The sequence below is a fragment of the Carlito syrichta genome, unplaced genomic scaffold (assembly GCF_000164805.1).
Source record: "Carlito syrichta isolate Samal-C Ts95f unplaced genomic scaffold, Tarsius_syrichta-2.0.1 Scaffold301924, whole genome shotgun sequence".
Lineage (NCBI taxonomy): Eukaryota > Metazoa > Chordata > Mammalia > Primates > Tarsiidae > Carlito > Carlito syrichta.
This window is the reverse complement of record NW_007246020.1, coordinates 160,322-176,678: the sequence shown is the minus strand read 5'-3', so window position 1 is coordinate 176,678 and position 16,357 is coordinate 160,322. Positions and strand designations below refer to the sequence as shown.

Genomic DNA, 16,357 nt, shown 5'->3' with positions numbered 1-16,357 from the left:
TCTTCCCCTCCCCCTCTACCTCTCCTCTCACCCATCCACTAGTCTGTGCTTGGCACCTGCCAACCCACCCAGTCCACTGTCCTCCGGCTTCCGGCTGCCTCGTGGTCTAGCTCTGAAGAGCTTCTCTGCCTGCTCTCGCTTTTCCAGCTCCTTGAGAACAGGGCCAAGTTTTACAATCTCCACAGACTTGTGACAGCCCCACGGTGCCAGGGGCAGCTTGTGCAGAGGACCATGGTCCAGGCTGTCCAAGGAGGAAGTGGAGGCTGCAGGTCTTGCCATGGGCAGAGGGTTTCCCCCCAGGCTCTTCAGCTTGGGAGACCCAGAAGAGAACCACACTGCTCTGCCCAGGAGAAGGGCAGCTGGGCAGGGGGCTGAGCTGGCTTCTGAGCTCCTCCTAAAGCCTCTGGGCACCATGCCAGTTGGGGGAAAGCACAAGGAGTAGCTGGTGTCCGTGAGGTCTCTGAGAGCCAACAGCTCTGCTGTGGGCAGATGGGGGGTCCTCCCTGGGCTCAGCATGGCTTGCTCCATGCCCACGGCTGGAGGCAGCCAGTGTGTGGGGGTCCCGTGGGTGCTTGGGTGTGGCAGGTGGATCAGGAGCCCAGCTGCTCCCAGGTATCTATGTGCAGAAGGAGGTGGATTGGTCACACAGCAGGAGGGGAAGGGGGAAAGGGGAGGAGGTGAGAAGGGGAGGGAGGCTGGGAGGCTGCTCCCAGGTATCTATGTGCAGAAGGAGGTGGACTGGGGTGCAGTTGAGCCTTCACATTGCTTAAGAGCCCCCATGGGTGCCCAAGTAGGACCAGCAGCCCTTGGGGGATCTGCCAAGGCCACTTATTTGCCCTTTGATGGCGGTTTTGAAGTTTGGAAATAGCCAGAAGCCACCCAGGCAAGTCTGAGAAGGATGGGCAGGAGGTATGGGAGGAGGCCAGGCAGACTGGTGGGTGGGGGCTGTTTCGGGCTGGGGTAGCCCCAGCACTTGTCCCCTCCTCTGGTACTGTGTGTGCACATGTGTGAGATTCTCAACTAAGGCCAATGAGTGACTCTAAAGTAAGGAGATGGGGGTGGGGCAGTGACTGCCTAGGGGCTATAGTCCAGGCTCCCTGGAGCTATTGCTCAGCCTCTTCTGTAACCCGGGCATCTGATGGAACCTCCCTCATGGGACTGTGCGGATAAAGGAGAGACTCCTTGCACCTCAAGCAAAGCAAGCCTGGCCTCTGTCCTCATGGAGACCATGCAAGCAGGAACAGCTCAGCCTGCCAAGTGTCAGGATGGAGGTGCACGTGACGCAGGGGGTGTCCTGGCAGGTAGACACCATCCTCTTGAGACCAAGCCTGCTTTTGTTCTCTCCAGTGCAGGTGGGCCCCGTGGAAGGCCTGGTGCAGGACTCCAAGTCTGAGGTTGCTTTTCTCACCTGAGGCCCCTCAGCCCTGTGTCCCCAGCCCGTGAGGCTGGGGTTGGCTACAGTGCTCAGAGACACCATGCACTGGGCAGCAGAACCAGGGAGGGTCGCCTGAAATCCCACTCGTGGTGGCCGAGCCAACTCCTGGGCATGGCTGTGCCTGCGCTGGTCGGGGCCACCCTGGGCTTTCTAGTACTCATGGCCAGCTCCTGCCCTGGAGACCCTGATGTCTGCCATGGGTCCCAATTGTCCTATTTGCTTGGGAACTAGGAGGATGGTGATTTATGTCAGAGTACATTTTTATGTTTTGCACTAAAGCTAAAAAAAATTACTAGACGAAACAATTCTATTTTGATGCACAGAATTCCTATCTTGGGTCATCTTCTTTTTAGCACTTATCTGTTTTTGTTAGTTTATCTGTTTATTGACCTATTTCCTTGTAGACTATAAGCTCCCTGAGGACCAGGGAATGCTTGTCTGCATAGTAGTATATCCCCAGTGCCCACAACGGTGGCACACAGGGATCCACAGGAAACGTATTGGGAGGGTGGGCAGACTAGTGTTGGCCATGACCTCTTGGGCTCTCCCTGAAAGGTGGCCTGGCTTGATGTTTACAGGCTCTCCCTTCTCGGCCTATCTTTCTCTTAATAGTTATGGGTTATGGAAAAGAAGAACAAAGCTCATTAAGAGGTTCCCCTACATTTGATTTGAGGAAGTTTTCATCAGAACGACTCTATTTATTGGCCTTTAGCGTACAGCCGTATTCCCTTCTCACAAAATGAATATTGCCTTGTCTCCTTGAGAAAAATTGATTTCAGCCAAGAAGAAGAGCAAACTCCCTCCTCCTCCTTTTCTTCTTCTTCTTTTTCCTCCTACCGAGACAAAATTTATCTCTTAGGTAGGTGGGGGGGGCAGGAATAATTGGACCAGAAGCTAATTATTCCCAGAGATTCATTGTCTAGAAAGCTCCCACCAGAATGTGGGGCGCTTGCCTTGAGTCGCATGTTAATGATAAATGACAAATCTAACAGACCGTCACATTGAGATGTTTAGTCCTTCCTGCTAGGAGATGACACATTAATTTTCTCTCAGATTTACATGGGATTATTAATAAAATATAGGTGTTGCAATGTGACAAGGGAGGGGCCGCAGAAGTGCCAGGCTCCATCTAGGAGGCCTGGACTCTGGCTGAATGAGGCTGCAGTGGGGCCCTACGTGAATACGTGAACCAGATGCTGGGGGCACTGGAGCCAGACTCCTGTCGCCCCACTGGGTGGCTTGAGTTCCAGTGCCCTGGACTGCGCTGGGCAGCAGAAGCAGATGGTTCTCTTTCTTGACAATAGTACTGAATCTAAAGACAGGTGATACCATTCATTCTCTCATTGCAAACCCTGTGGTCACTTTGTCTCCTCACTGACCAAATGCTCTTCCACACAAGTGACACTTTCTACTTGCTTTTTAAAGAAAAGCCATTGAGTATCCTGACCAGTTCACTCATTTGATAGGCATTTATGGCGTGCTTGCTGCTTACAAGTGAGGAAAGTGGAGGAGGCAGAAGAACAGGTCAGCCATGTCACGTCCAAACCATCACCCCCGTTCTGTGCTTAAAATCTTAAATGCTTTTCTTGGCCCTGACAGTGAGTTTGGAATTCTCAGAGGACCCCGAGGTCCCACGACTGTCCCCTCTGGATGCACCATTCCCTCCTTGACAGAATCCCTCCTCGTTCTTTTCGGCTGACTTTTACTCTTTTGTGGCTTGGCCTAAATATTGTTTTTTGGCAGGGGTGGGGCCATAGCCCCTCTGCCCCATTCCAGATGCACCCTGTGCTTTGTCTTTGTTGCACTTTCCAGAGTTGCATTTGCAGGGCTCATTGTGCTGTCGTATGTGTGGTACCCGCTTGTAGAAAAATCCACATTTCCTCTATTGCCATTAATAGGGTGTATCCCTGGTGAACGTGTGTCTCTCATCACTCTTGGAGTAAAACCCTCCGTCATTCAGGATCCCACATGGCTCGGGTTGAGCCGTTCCCTGGCCCTGCCTTCCGCCCTGGCCCTGCTCTCTTCCAGTCAGTCACATGCTAAGCATGTTCTCAGGCCTCGGACCCCACTGGGGTCTCTGCTGAAGGCTCTTTCCCGGGGAGTACTCGTTAGTGCTCTCGCCTTCGCCTTGGCTTCGGCCCAGCTGCTGTGTCCTGGGCAAGGTCTGGCGGCTGCCATCACCACCTACGGCTTCTGTCCTTGAATCCACTCGTCTGCCATCTTCTGGGGGTCCCCTTCCCATTCTTCAGCTCCGGTGGGCTGCCCAGGCGGGCTTCTGAGAGATGCTGTTCTTCCTCCCCCTGGGCTGTAAGCTGTATGGGCCAGAGCTACAGCTCTCACGGCACCTGTGCAGATGCCTGGCCCATCATAGCTGCTCAGGAAATACCAACTGAGCAAATCCCCAGATGTCAGCGCAGCATCCACGCAGAGCCCCCGGGAGCTCTGGGAAAGGAGCCGTCCATGAGCTAGTTCCTCCGACTTGCTCTGGAGCTATTCCTGGTCATCACCATCTCTCCGGATGGGCAGCCTTTTCTTTTCGGTGACCACCAGTGACAATTTATATGGACAGAACTGAGGTTTAATGATCTTTGGGAAATACAGATTGACTTCAGCCTCTGAGTTCTGGAAGCCCGAGCTGCTCCTTACCCTGTGTTCAGTCATCCCCACAAGGATGTCTCAACCCTTAGAGACGGGAATCTGGGTGCAGTTCAGTCTGGGAGGAAAGGCTTTCCTCTTGCTTGGCAGTTGAGGGCTGTCCTTCCTCCAGGATGATGGTGAGGACTGAACGAGATTGACTATGAAGAACACCAGCTGCCAGACAGTGTCATTGGCTGTCTCTGCTTTAATTCAGAAGAATGGTAACATGCATGGAGGAGTCCTCAAGCGAAGCTCTATCCGAAACCCCAACTCCTTGGGACATGCTCATCTGAACAGCCAGAGCAGATGCCATCGCGGCCTGTGAAGCTCGCAGAGTGCTTTGAGGCCGACGGATCTATCCAGTCGTTTGTTCTCTGATAAGAAAGCCTCTTTTACGATTTTCAATTTGCCTTTATTTTAATGAAAAGAAGCTGGGGTTGGACCGCCCAAGAAGGAGCTAATCAAATAAAGCAAATTGGTGTTACCTTCTCCTCATCCTTATTATTTCTATGGCTCCAGCTGGAATTTATTATGAAAAGCAATTGGTTTTCATATCTGGCAGATTGCAGCCCTCTCCTCCATCTCATTCCGTAAATAGCTTCATGTGGCCCGACTGGGGATGCAGAAGGGGACAGGCATGCTCCAGACCAGCTTTCTGGTTCCTTGTCCCCCAAATCGCGAAGACCCTGTAAACAAGGCAGAAGAAGACGCCAGGTCGAGAGTTAATACAGCAGCCCCTTCCCGCGAGATCTGGGCTGTCCCTGTGGCTTCTTGGGGTTCCGTTTGCGTTCTGTCAACCCCGCAGGGCCCGAGCCATCAATTACCTCTCTTGCTGGGTTTGTGCGAGAGGGAGATAAGCGGAGGAGACATTCCTTCACCTGAGTTTTTTTCCTCCCTGTGCAACAAAAGAAGAACTGTAGGGACAATTCAAATCAGTCTCAGACCGTCCTTCCTTTATGTGAAGTGTTCTGCCGTGGGTGGGTCCCAGGGGCCCCACAAGTGCCTTGAGTTGTTGCAACTACCGAGGGGGAAGGGGAGAGCTGGGATACGGCAGGCATTATGAAGCAAGACATCAGGAAGGGGTGCTGTGGAATAGTTCTCTGGTTCCACTCTTACCAGCTGTGTGACCTTGGGAAAGTTACACCCTTCTCTGTGTTCCAGGTCTTCTCATCTGTAAAATGGAGGCTAACAATACTCACCCACTAAAGTTACAGTGGGACCAAAATAAAAAATGGGTGTGAAGGGCTCCACCCTGAGTCTGGCACGAGGTGAATGCTGAGGACACGGCCGCTCTTCTTGCTGCAGCAGCTGTTGTGGCTGTTATCGACATTTTGGTCCAGGCTGCGCACCTGTAATGGTGCATTTAAATCAGGCCATTCCATGTGGGAAAGATCAGAAGAAAAGGTGCAGGTACATAAAATATGTAAGCTGCAATTAAAGGTGGCATTTCTCATTTTCTAACTGCCCACTGGAACAGAGATTTAGCACTGGCCTCGGGAAGAGCGTCCACTGCTGTAGGACATCACGGTTCGTGCCTTGTCACAGGTGCCTGTTTCACATTTGGGGTCAGGGCTGGGTGGCAGTTGGACCTGCATGAACTGCATCTCCCTCCAACCAGGCACTTCCGTGTGCCTCCTGGTGGGAGGGATCGGACCGAGGGCAATGGAACCAAAGGGAGGAGCTGCCCCAGGGTTTGAAAAAATGGAGAAGTCTTTGGAGATGTGCGCTGTTTAGAAACCATCCGGATATTGCTCGTGGAGTCCTGCTAGGAATGAGGACATCATCTGTTCTTAAAGGGATGCTAGGAATGAGGACATCCTCTAGTCTTAAAGGGATTCTGCAAGTAGCAGATCTTATGAATTCAACGGAGCGAGAGCTGGTCTACCTGAACAGAGCTCCCTGTGCAGAATTTGCTGCCTGCAGGCCAGGGCTAGTGGAATGGGCTGACGAGAGACTGGTCCCCCGCGAGTCTGCGACTTTTCGAAAGGGAACGCTGGGTCTGTGTTGTCTGCCCGCATGAAATCGGTGGTTGTTGAGGTCCTGGAAAATGATCAGTCAGTGACAGAGCAAATGGGGGCTCGAGGAGGAGGGGCCATGAACCAGGCCTGTTTTGGGTACACTGATTTCTACAGTTAGATGCTGGAAAGAGTCCACACTTTTCATTTTGTAGGATTATCCTACTCTTGGATTCAACCCCCGATTGCTGCCTAAATTCCTATTTAATATTCACACACACAGCCTCTGAAGAAGAACACGGCACCCCTCTGGTCTTCAGTTATTATGCATCTTCTATCTACCTAATTTGAGAAATATATCGCTGTCTAAAGTGGTAGATGAGTATGTGGTACACAAGTGTTTGGGGATGGTCTCTCCCATGGGTGGGTTTCCTGGCTGCACCCCACAATGCACCATTTCCTGACTCTCAGTCCTCTTGTACTTGCTCCCCGCGGGGGCAACCCCACAAAAGGGGCTGAGTCTGTTATCATTGTTAGTCACAGAAAGCATGTACTATATGCTAGGCAGTGTGCTGGGCACCTGGTGTGCACTACGGCCACTACGACAGAGAGGCCAAGTAAGTTGTTCAAGGTCACACAGCTCCTAAGGAGCTGAGCCAAGATTTGCGATGTAACCTAGATCTCACTCCAAATCCCATGATTGTCTCTTTTTAGAAAACATTTTATTATGGAAAATTTCAAACATCTACAACGGTGTACAGACAAGCATAATGAACTCCACTATGCTTATCATTCATCAAGTATGGTCAACGCTTGGCCAGTCTGGTTTTATCCATGTGTCCCTATTCCCTGCTTCAATATTATTTTAAAGCATATCTCAGACATTGTATATTTCATCGGCGTGTATTTCAGTATATATCTCCAAAAGATAATGTCTCTTTTAAAAATACTTCTGCATTACAGTGATGACTCTTAAAATTAATCACAATCCTGAATATCATTAACCATCCAGTCGCTGTTCCAAATTCCAATTGTTTCACAAATGCTGTCTTTTGTTTCACAGTCTATATAGCTCAGTCAAAATCCAAGGAAGGTCTATACACTGCAATTGGTGGATATATTTTCTTGTCTCTTTTAATCTATATGTTCCCATTCCAGCACTCTCCTGCTCTTTTTCTTTATCTTTCTCACTCATTCTTCCTCAAAGAATTGCTTAAGGAAGCCAGGTCATTTTCCCTGTAGAGATTTCCAGAGTTGGGATTTTGCTGACTGTATCCCATGGTGTCCTTTACCATGTTCCAATGCCCTCTAAAGTGGAGGTTAGATCAAAAGTTCGGAATAATTTCAAGGTCAGTTTTTTTTTCCTTTTGGCAGCAGCAGAATGCACTTCCATCAGGAGATGTCTTAGTCCATTTGTGTTGCTATAATGGAATACCACAGACTGGACTGGATAATTTATAAATAGTAGTTTATTTGGCTCTTGATTCTGGAGATTGGGAAGTCCAAGAACATGGCACCTGGTGAAGGCCTCCGTGCTGCATCATTCCATGGTGGAAGGCAGAGGGGTAAGAGAGGGAGAGAATGAGAGAGCAAGAGGGAGCCAGACTCACTTTTATTACAAAGCAACTCCTGCGATATATAACCCACTCCCAAGCTGATGACATTGATCCATTCATGACCGAATCACCTCTTATTAGGCCCCATCTCCCAACTGTTGTGTTGGGGATTAAGTTTCCAACACATGAACTTTGGGGGAACACATTCAAACCCTAGCAGGACACATACTATCTGATTGTCTCTTGTGATGTCAGCCACCTTTGATAATCCACGCCCAGATCCATTAATTCATTAGGGATCACAACATGGTGATTTTTTTTTTTTTTTTTTTTTTTTTGAGTCGGAGTCTCACTCTGTTGCCCAGACTGGAGTGCAGTGGCTGCTCCCGGCCACCGCAGCCTCGACCTGCTGGGCTCCGGCGATCCTTCCGCCTCAGCCTTCCGAGTAGCTGGAATTACAGGCGTGCGCTACCATGCCCGGCTAATTTTTTTATTTATTGTAGAGATGAGGTAATTGTCTCATTTCTTCTTCATGTATTGGCTGGTGTAATTTGATAGAGAAAGTCCTCTCTTCTTCTGTTTGATAACTCAAATGAACAGGGAAGGTGGGGAAAATGCCTAAATCTGCCCCCACTTTCCTTTTGGGTCACTAGTACCCTCCAACAATGAGCAATTTGTTTTTTGTTTGTTTTAGGATTATTATGAATGCATGGATTTAAACATATTTAATGTGTTTTAGTCTATTGTAGGTACTATTCTTATTGATGCTCAAATTGTCCCATCTTGGATTATTGAGAGCTTCTTTAAGTTGGTTTCCGAGTCCCTTTCATATTATTTTAAGCTTTTGATTCAGCTTACATTATACTTAATGGTGAAAGACTGAATGCTTTCCCCTTTAAATCAGGAACAAGGTAAAGTATTTATTCTCGCCACTTCTAATCAACATTGTACCGGCAGTTCTAGCCTGTGCAATAATGCAAGAAAAAGAAAGGCATCCACAATAGAAAGAAGAAAGTAAAACTATTTTTATTCACAGATGACATGATTATATTTATAGAATATCCTAAAGAACCTACCAAAAACTTTACTAGAACTTACAAATGAGTTTAACAAGGGCTGCAGGTTACAAGACCAATATTCAACAGTCAATTGTATTTCTGTATAATACAAATGAATAATCTAAAAATAAAATCAAGAAGGCAAGTCCATTCACAATAGCGTCAAAAAGAATAAAGTAGTTAGGATAAGTTTATTTTACAAAGTGTAAAACTCATACATTGAAAACTACAATCTTTTAGGAATTACCACACTGTTTTCCACAGAGGCTGTACTGGTTTACACTCCCACTAACAGTGTAGAAGTGTTCTTTTTCCCCACATCCTCTCCAGCATCTCTTGTTTTTTGAATTATTGATGATGGCCATCCTGACTAGAATTAGGTGGTATCTCAGTGTGTTTTAATTTGCATTTCTTTGATGATTAGCGAGGCCGAACATTTTTTCATGTATCTGTAGGCTGCTTGTGTCTTCTTTTGAGAAGTGTCTATTGACCTTCTATACAACACAGCAATCCCCCTTCTTGGAATATACCTGAAGGAACTCAAATCACTCTGTGAAAAAGACACCTATGCATGCATGTTTATTGCAGCATTATTCACAATAGCAAAAACATGAAACCAACTGTGCTGCTCATTGAAAGTGGACTGGATAAAAAAATGTGGTACGTATGCATGATGGAATATTATGCAGCCATAAAGAAGGACAAAATTATGAACTTTCACAACAACTTGGGTGGATTTAGAGTCTATAATACTCAATGATCTATCCCAGAAACAAAGAACTGAGTACCACATGTTCTCACTCATAAGTGGATCCTGAACAATTATCATAATTCTATAAGAAAGGGATTGGTGGTAGTGGGAAACTGACAAGGAGAGGGGAGCACACTTCATCAATAAGGGTACCTGGTCTCAAACCAGGCAAAGTGGGGACCAAAGTGAAGCCTGAACTTTACCTGTCCAATGACCATTTGTATGCCTAATCCTGAATTGTACCCCACATCTTAAAATATATATATATATAAAGAAAACTACAATCTTACTGAGAGAAAATAAAGATTTACATAGATGGAGAGACTTTTCATGTTCTGTGATTGGAAGTAGGAAGACTCTGTATTGTCAAGATGGCAATTCTCTCAAAATTGGTTTCTAGATTCAGTGCAACTCCTACCAAAATTCCAGCAGGGTTTTTCCTCCTCCAGAAATTGTCAAGCCAATTCTAAAATGTATATGGAAATACAAAGGATTTAGAATAGCCAAAACAATTTAAAAAAAGAACAAAGTTGAAAGATTTAGAGACCCTGTTTTCAAAACTTACTATAAATCTTCAACAATCAAGACAGAGTGGTATTGACATAAGGATAGATAGACAATGGAACCATTGAGAAAGTCCAGAAATAAAGCCTTTCCTTTATGGTCAATTTATTTTCAACAAAGGTGCAAAAGCAATTCAATGGTGAGGGAATGTAGGGAAGGGAGAATAGGCTTAAAAAAAATGGTTCTGGGATAATTGGAAATCTATATGCCAAAAAATCAACTTAAACCCTTGCTTCATACTGCAAAAATTCACTCAAGATGGATAATAGACCTAAATGTAAGAGATGAAACTATAAAACTCTTTGAAGAAAACATAAGAGATTTTTGTGACCTTGAGTTAGGCAAAAAAACTTCTTAGACATGACACTAAAAACACTATTCATACAATAAAAAATTGATAAATCAGAATTTACCAAAATAAAAATTGTTTCCTCTTTCAAAGAAGCCATTAAGAAAAAGAGAAGACAAGTTATGGACTGGGAGAAAGTATTTGTAAGGCAAATATCTAGTAAAGGACTTATATCCAGATTATATGTGAAGAGCTCTTACAACTCAAAAATAAGAAGACAAACAACTCAATTAAAAATAGGCAAAAGACTCAAATAGACGTTTCACCAAAGAAATTACATGAATGACTAATAAGGACATGAAAAGATGCTCAATAGCATTAGTTATTAGGGAAATGCAAATTAAAACCACTACACACCCACTAGGATGGCTGTCATCCAAAAGACAGACAATGCCAAATGTTCGGGAGAATGTAGAAAAATTGGAACCCTCAGACATTTCTAGTGGGAATGAACAGAAAATGGTGCAGCCACTTTGGAAAACAGTCTGGCAGTTTTATTTTTATGTAGCCAGATGTAGCTAGCTTTCACATTACTGGACTTTGAATCATGGTTAGTGATTCAAAGTTTTCTCCACTTTCAGATTATAGAGAAAGTCACCTATGTTTTCTTTTAGAGCAAGAATGATTTTATTTATTACATTGAAATCTCTGGCCCATTTGGAGTTGTTGCCATATGATGTAAGGAATAGATTCAATTTTGTATTTTTCCATATGTCTATCTAATTATCCCAGTTTCTCTTATTAAAAAGTCAAACCCCTCCCCACACTGACTTAAGATATCCTCTTTATTGTGTATACTAGATTTTCATATACAAGTGAGAATATTTCTGGAGTTTCCATTCTATACCATACCATTGGCGTGTTTATTTATTCACATCAATTCCATACTTTTAAAGATATAATGTGTGTTATAATGTGAGGTCTTAATGTGTGTTAATAGCTGGTAGGGCTAGTCCCGACACCTTGTTCTTCTTTTTTTTGGAGGGGGGGTCTATCATGCCATTCTTAGTGCTTTTTCCTTTCAAATAAACTTTACAGTAACATTTTCTAGATCCAGAAAAAAAATCCTGATGAGATTCTCATTGTCATTATATCACATTTATACATTAATTTTGAGAAGATTGACATTTTTAGTATCTTAATTCTTCCCAAGCAAGACATACAAGGAGGGACACGAAAAAACTCATAATGATTTTTTGGAGGGCGGGCTCCTTGTAGTATAAGCTTCTTCTGCTAGGTAAGTGTTCTAGGAACCCATTACCATCAGTGTAGCAGCTATCATTGTTATGAGAGGCTGTATTTGATTTCAATAAATTTTTTTTGGAGCGGGGGGAAGTCTTCTGACACATTTGCCCATTTCATGATGGATGATTTGCACAAACAACCTGCTCACACCATGCTAAATGTTCAGCAGTTTTTGACCAAAAATGACATGACCCCCATCCCCCACCCTCCCTATTCACTTGATCTCGCCCAAGAGACTTTTTTTTTTCTGGATGGAAAAAGTCCTCAAAGGGAAACGTTTTGCTGAGGTGGAAGAGGTGAAATGAGAAATGGCAGAAGCACTAAAAGGCATCAAAATCGATGAGTTCAAAAACTGTTCTGAGCAGTGGAAAAAGCATCTCGATAGGTGCATTTCATCAAAGAGAAAGTACTTTGAAGGTGACCGAAGTTTAAACATGTAAGAGTAGATACACAATTTTTAATAAATAAATTTTGGGTTTTTGGGGGAAATCTCCCCTTGTATTATGTTTTTGCATGTATCAAAACCTACTTTTGTGTCTTTTAGAAGATTTTGGTAGCTTTTCTTTTTAGGTTTTGGGAATTTCTTGTTAAATTCATGCCTAGGTATTTAATTTTCTTTTTTTCTATAAGAAATGGGTCTTCCATTATTCTATGTGTCAATGTATCTGTGTATTTATGTATCTATCATTTATCCACAATCCTATCTAATCAATAGCATGTATCTTCATTTGATAATTGTTTCTTTAGTATTATAATTCGTGGTGGTTTTCCATTGACCCTATGATCTTTTTACCATATTGCACTGAACATTATTGGTTTTGCTAGCTATTAGTCTCTTAGATAAAAGGGTTATTTGGATAGAAGCCGCCATAGTTGGAATGAAGCTCCCTGCTGTCTACAATTTTTCCTTTGAGAGTCCTCTTCACTGTTGCAATGGTGGCTCACAAGGTTTCCCTGAGGCTCTCTTAAGAATGTCCACTTTAGGTGGCTTCTTCCAGAAGGAGATCCTGAAATGATGATTGGTGTGCAAATAGTTTGTCTGAGAGGCGATCCCAAGAAACACCAGCCGGGAGTGTGGGAGTGAAAGGGGAGAAGGAGGAATGTCAATAAAAGAGGAACCATTTCCTCCCACAAAAGTCACCACCCAGGGGACCAGAGCTCACTATGAGAGGGGAATTCTGAAAGACCACAGGAAGGAAGCACCCAGCATGACCACAACCAGGGGGCAGAGAATCCAGGACTTCTCCCACCAAATCCCTATCCATCGGTAAGGGGTGCTTTCAGGACACTGATTATCACTCACCTGTAGAGCAGAACTGAGATTCAAACCCAGACTGGCCCCACAGTCTATGCAACAGTCTAAATAACCCAGCAGCCTCGGGGCACCTCTGAAGTGAGTGTATCCTGCTCGGACCCTTTCAGGCCGGAAGTTTGGTTATATGTTGGGAATGATCATTATACCTGCCTCATGGGATTGGTGTGAGGATGCAAAAAAAAAAAAAAAATGGATAATAGGTATGGATATAGGTATAGGTATAGATACTGTGCATGTAATGTTCTCCGTCAGCACCAGGCACACAGTGAGTGGCTGCTAACTGGAAGCTGGTGGCATGGTAAGTTTCAGGGCTCCCATGTCTCCTCCATAGCCTTTCTGTTATCCTCTCTGTCTGCAGCTCCATTCCCAAGTCCCTGCTCTTCTGAGGTGGGGCTACCTTTCATGCGGGCATGAAGTGTGTTAAACCTCTCTAGCTGCCCCCCTAGCTAGCTTACCTCTCGTTCCACCCAGAGGGGCACCCCATGTCCCCTCTTCCTTCCTTGTACCCCTTCCAGCAGCTCTGACTTGCTCTTGTTTCTATTCTGGGATGGCAGCACAGCTTCATTTTATTTGCCTTGTGGGGCACCTCGGTCATTCTGTCCTTCCCCTTGTCGTTCTTAGGCCCCAGAGCTATGGGAAGGACCTTTACCCATCACACAGAGCAGAAACAAGTCCTAATAAAATCAGATGGGTGGATTAAGCACTATTAGGTTGCTCGTTATTAAAAGTTAGAATGATGACTCCATTTATTACAGCCATTTAAGTTGGACACTTACAATCTCTGTGGGATTGGATCCTGCTTACAAAATGCCCAATGACAGGGCCATTCTCACAATGCCAAAGGGCGGGTCCCCAGAGCAAGGTGGGTTTCCTCAGGTGGGGGCAGTTGTGATTCTGACTGTGCACATGACAACGTTCGGGGCGTTCCCTCTCCCTGGGCCATACCACTTACAACGTGGGGCCAGTTGGCCTTCAGAAGCTGCATGTTGGTGTCATGTCACGAGATGCTGGAGTGGACCGATGTCAGGTCTCTTCTCCAGTGGATGGGTTTTTTGTGATGCAAGTGTCCCTGCTATACTCTTGGGCACTTGTTTCCTCTTTGGAGAGGACAAGGTAGCTGCAGAGCCTGTCTGTTAATCAGACATGTTCCTTAGGCAGTGGCCCTAATCACAGTACGTGGACCCTGGGGGCCTTATAAGGAGTCTCTCAGGGGATGGGAGGCTCACAGCTCTCTGGAGATTGGGGACAAGCATCCAGAGCAGGGCTGAAGTGGAAAGGGGCTGGCAGGGTTTGCCACATGTGCGAGCCTACCTGCCGTTAGAAATGGAAGCGAATTGTAAGGTTTCCAGTGCAGACTTGTAAGCGCAAGACAGATACCATCAGGTGACAGCATTGTGACAAGCGCATGGAGCCGTTTCCTGATTGTTTTAGTCGGCACAGACGTAGGGAGGAAACCAACACTGACACAAACCAATTGCGCCCTGCTCGGGAAACAATGAAGTGTTGGGAGTCGCTGTTGAAAGTCTATAATTTCCGATGGAATTGCTGTTTAGTCATCATATTGCTGCTGAATGACACAGTCGGGCTGGGTGGGAACTATAATTAGCTGTAGTCACCCCGGAGTGACTTTTTTTTTTCCTACAGACAATGGCACATTAAGCCATCAATAGCCAATGTTGTGGGCCAGATTGTGAAGTGGCCCATTGTTCAAAGGAGGAAGAAAAGGAAGGAGCAGGAGGGCCTTGGTCCAGTGAGAGAGGTCCTAGCTCCTCCTTGCCTCTGCTGTGGCAGAGTAACACTACATGCCAATGTGCAGAAGAAGCCACTTTGCCTGATTTGTGTGACTTACTCTCACCTTAGCTGAGGGAGGTGGCAGGTCTGTGCTGGCCTCCTGGTGCACAGAATCATTGACTTTCCTTCTTCTGGGCTGCAGTTTCAGCAGGTGGGGTACTGCCAGTTTGGGGGGAAGTGTTCCTTGGGGGCTGGCTCTGCCCACACCTGCTGAAACTTTATCCTGGAAGTGGCTTACCACTTACCCCCTAGCTGGCAGAGAGGCTTAGCTCCTCTCCTTGGAGTTTCCAAACCCGAATATGTGACTGCCACAGCTACAGATACGCACATAATACCCCTCTGCTCTTTGTGACTGAGGCATGTTTTTATTTTTGGAAACCTCAAGGTTCATTTGAAACATCACAAGAATGGCCATCTTTCTCTTAGCATTTAGCAAGTGGGCACCTATTTTCCTGAGATACCTTGGCTGTGGGTTGAATAGATGAATTTGCCAGGCAGTATCTGAGACCTCTGACAGCTGAAGCCCAAATGGGAAAGAATCAGGTACTTACTTGCTGGAGAAGCAGTACTGTGGACCCGCTTTTGTATCCAGCAGTAATCTAAATGCAGGCAATGAATCAAGAGCATTTGGCTTCGGTGTCTGGCTTTGCCATTGGTCTGTTCTTAACGTAGTCATCTAGCGTCTGCGTTAAACTTATTTATTTCCTAATGCTGGGTGATGGATTAAAAGATGTGTAGAAATTCCTTCTATAAGAGATAAGATATCGCAGGTTGCCCCAACACCCCCGGCTGTTTTTGCTTTCTCTCTCAGTTTTGCCTGCTTTTCAGTGCGGAGCTCAGGCCCCCACATCGTATATCCCGATTAGTTGGTGGTTATTACTGAGGGGATGTTTTTTAAGCCTATCATTGACACATTTAATTCATTAGGTACCAAATCCAAAGCAAATTTTTGGCTGGCCATAAAACATGGTTAATCCAGGGAGCTGCAATAAAAGGTGAAAAATTATGTTCCAGCAAATGTGGAATATTGCTTTTCTGTAGAGACTTTTACTGGTCGACGATATCTTTCTTCATAAATTTTCCTTCTCCTTGGTTCTCTTGGTAACTTAACCATTTGTTGTTTCCAGACCGCAGAATGGCTCAATGATACTCTACAACAGGAAGAAAGTGAAATACAGGAAAGATGGGTATTGCTGGAAAAAGAGGAAAGATGGGAAAACGACCAGAGAGGACCACATGAAACTCAAAGTCCAGGGAGTGGAGGTAAAAGCACAGACAAGGTTCTCTTGTTGCACAAATGTCACTTCCAGGCTGCCACGGAGAAGGGGATCACTGTGGAATCCTTTGATGCCAGTGCCCGCTGTCAAAGTCATTTTCGTTTGCCAAGACCCTGGTTTTTGCTTTTGTTTTGTTTCTCTTCCTTCTTGCCCTGTAGTCACCATTAAGGTTTCAGGGAAACCAGATTTAACGAAAGCACTCCTATTTCTAGGGAGTCACTGGCGGATAGATGGGGACCTGCAAGGTGACCGTGGAATCCTTCATGGTGCTGATTGCAGAAGAGGCACTGGGTGCATTGAGAGTCTGAAAGGTTTCAGGGAAGAGGGGAGGCAGAGTTAGGGACTGCCTCTTGAGGTGGTCCCGGCTGGTCTGTTGAGCTGCGAACCCCCTGCAGAGCCAGGCTCCACTCCCTCCTCTGACAAA

At 45.7% G+C, this 16,357-nt stretch overlaps 1 pseudogene; it reads left to right on the top strand.

Annotated features, from left to right (window-relative positions):
* Window positions 1-16,357, top strand: part of LOC103257981 — a 444,400-nt pseudogene that overhangs the window by 398,633 nt on the left and 29,410 nt on the right.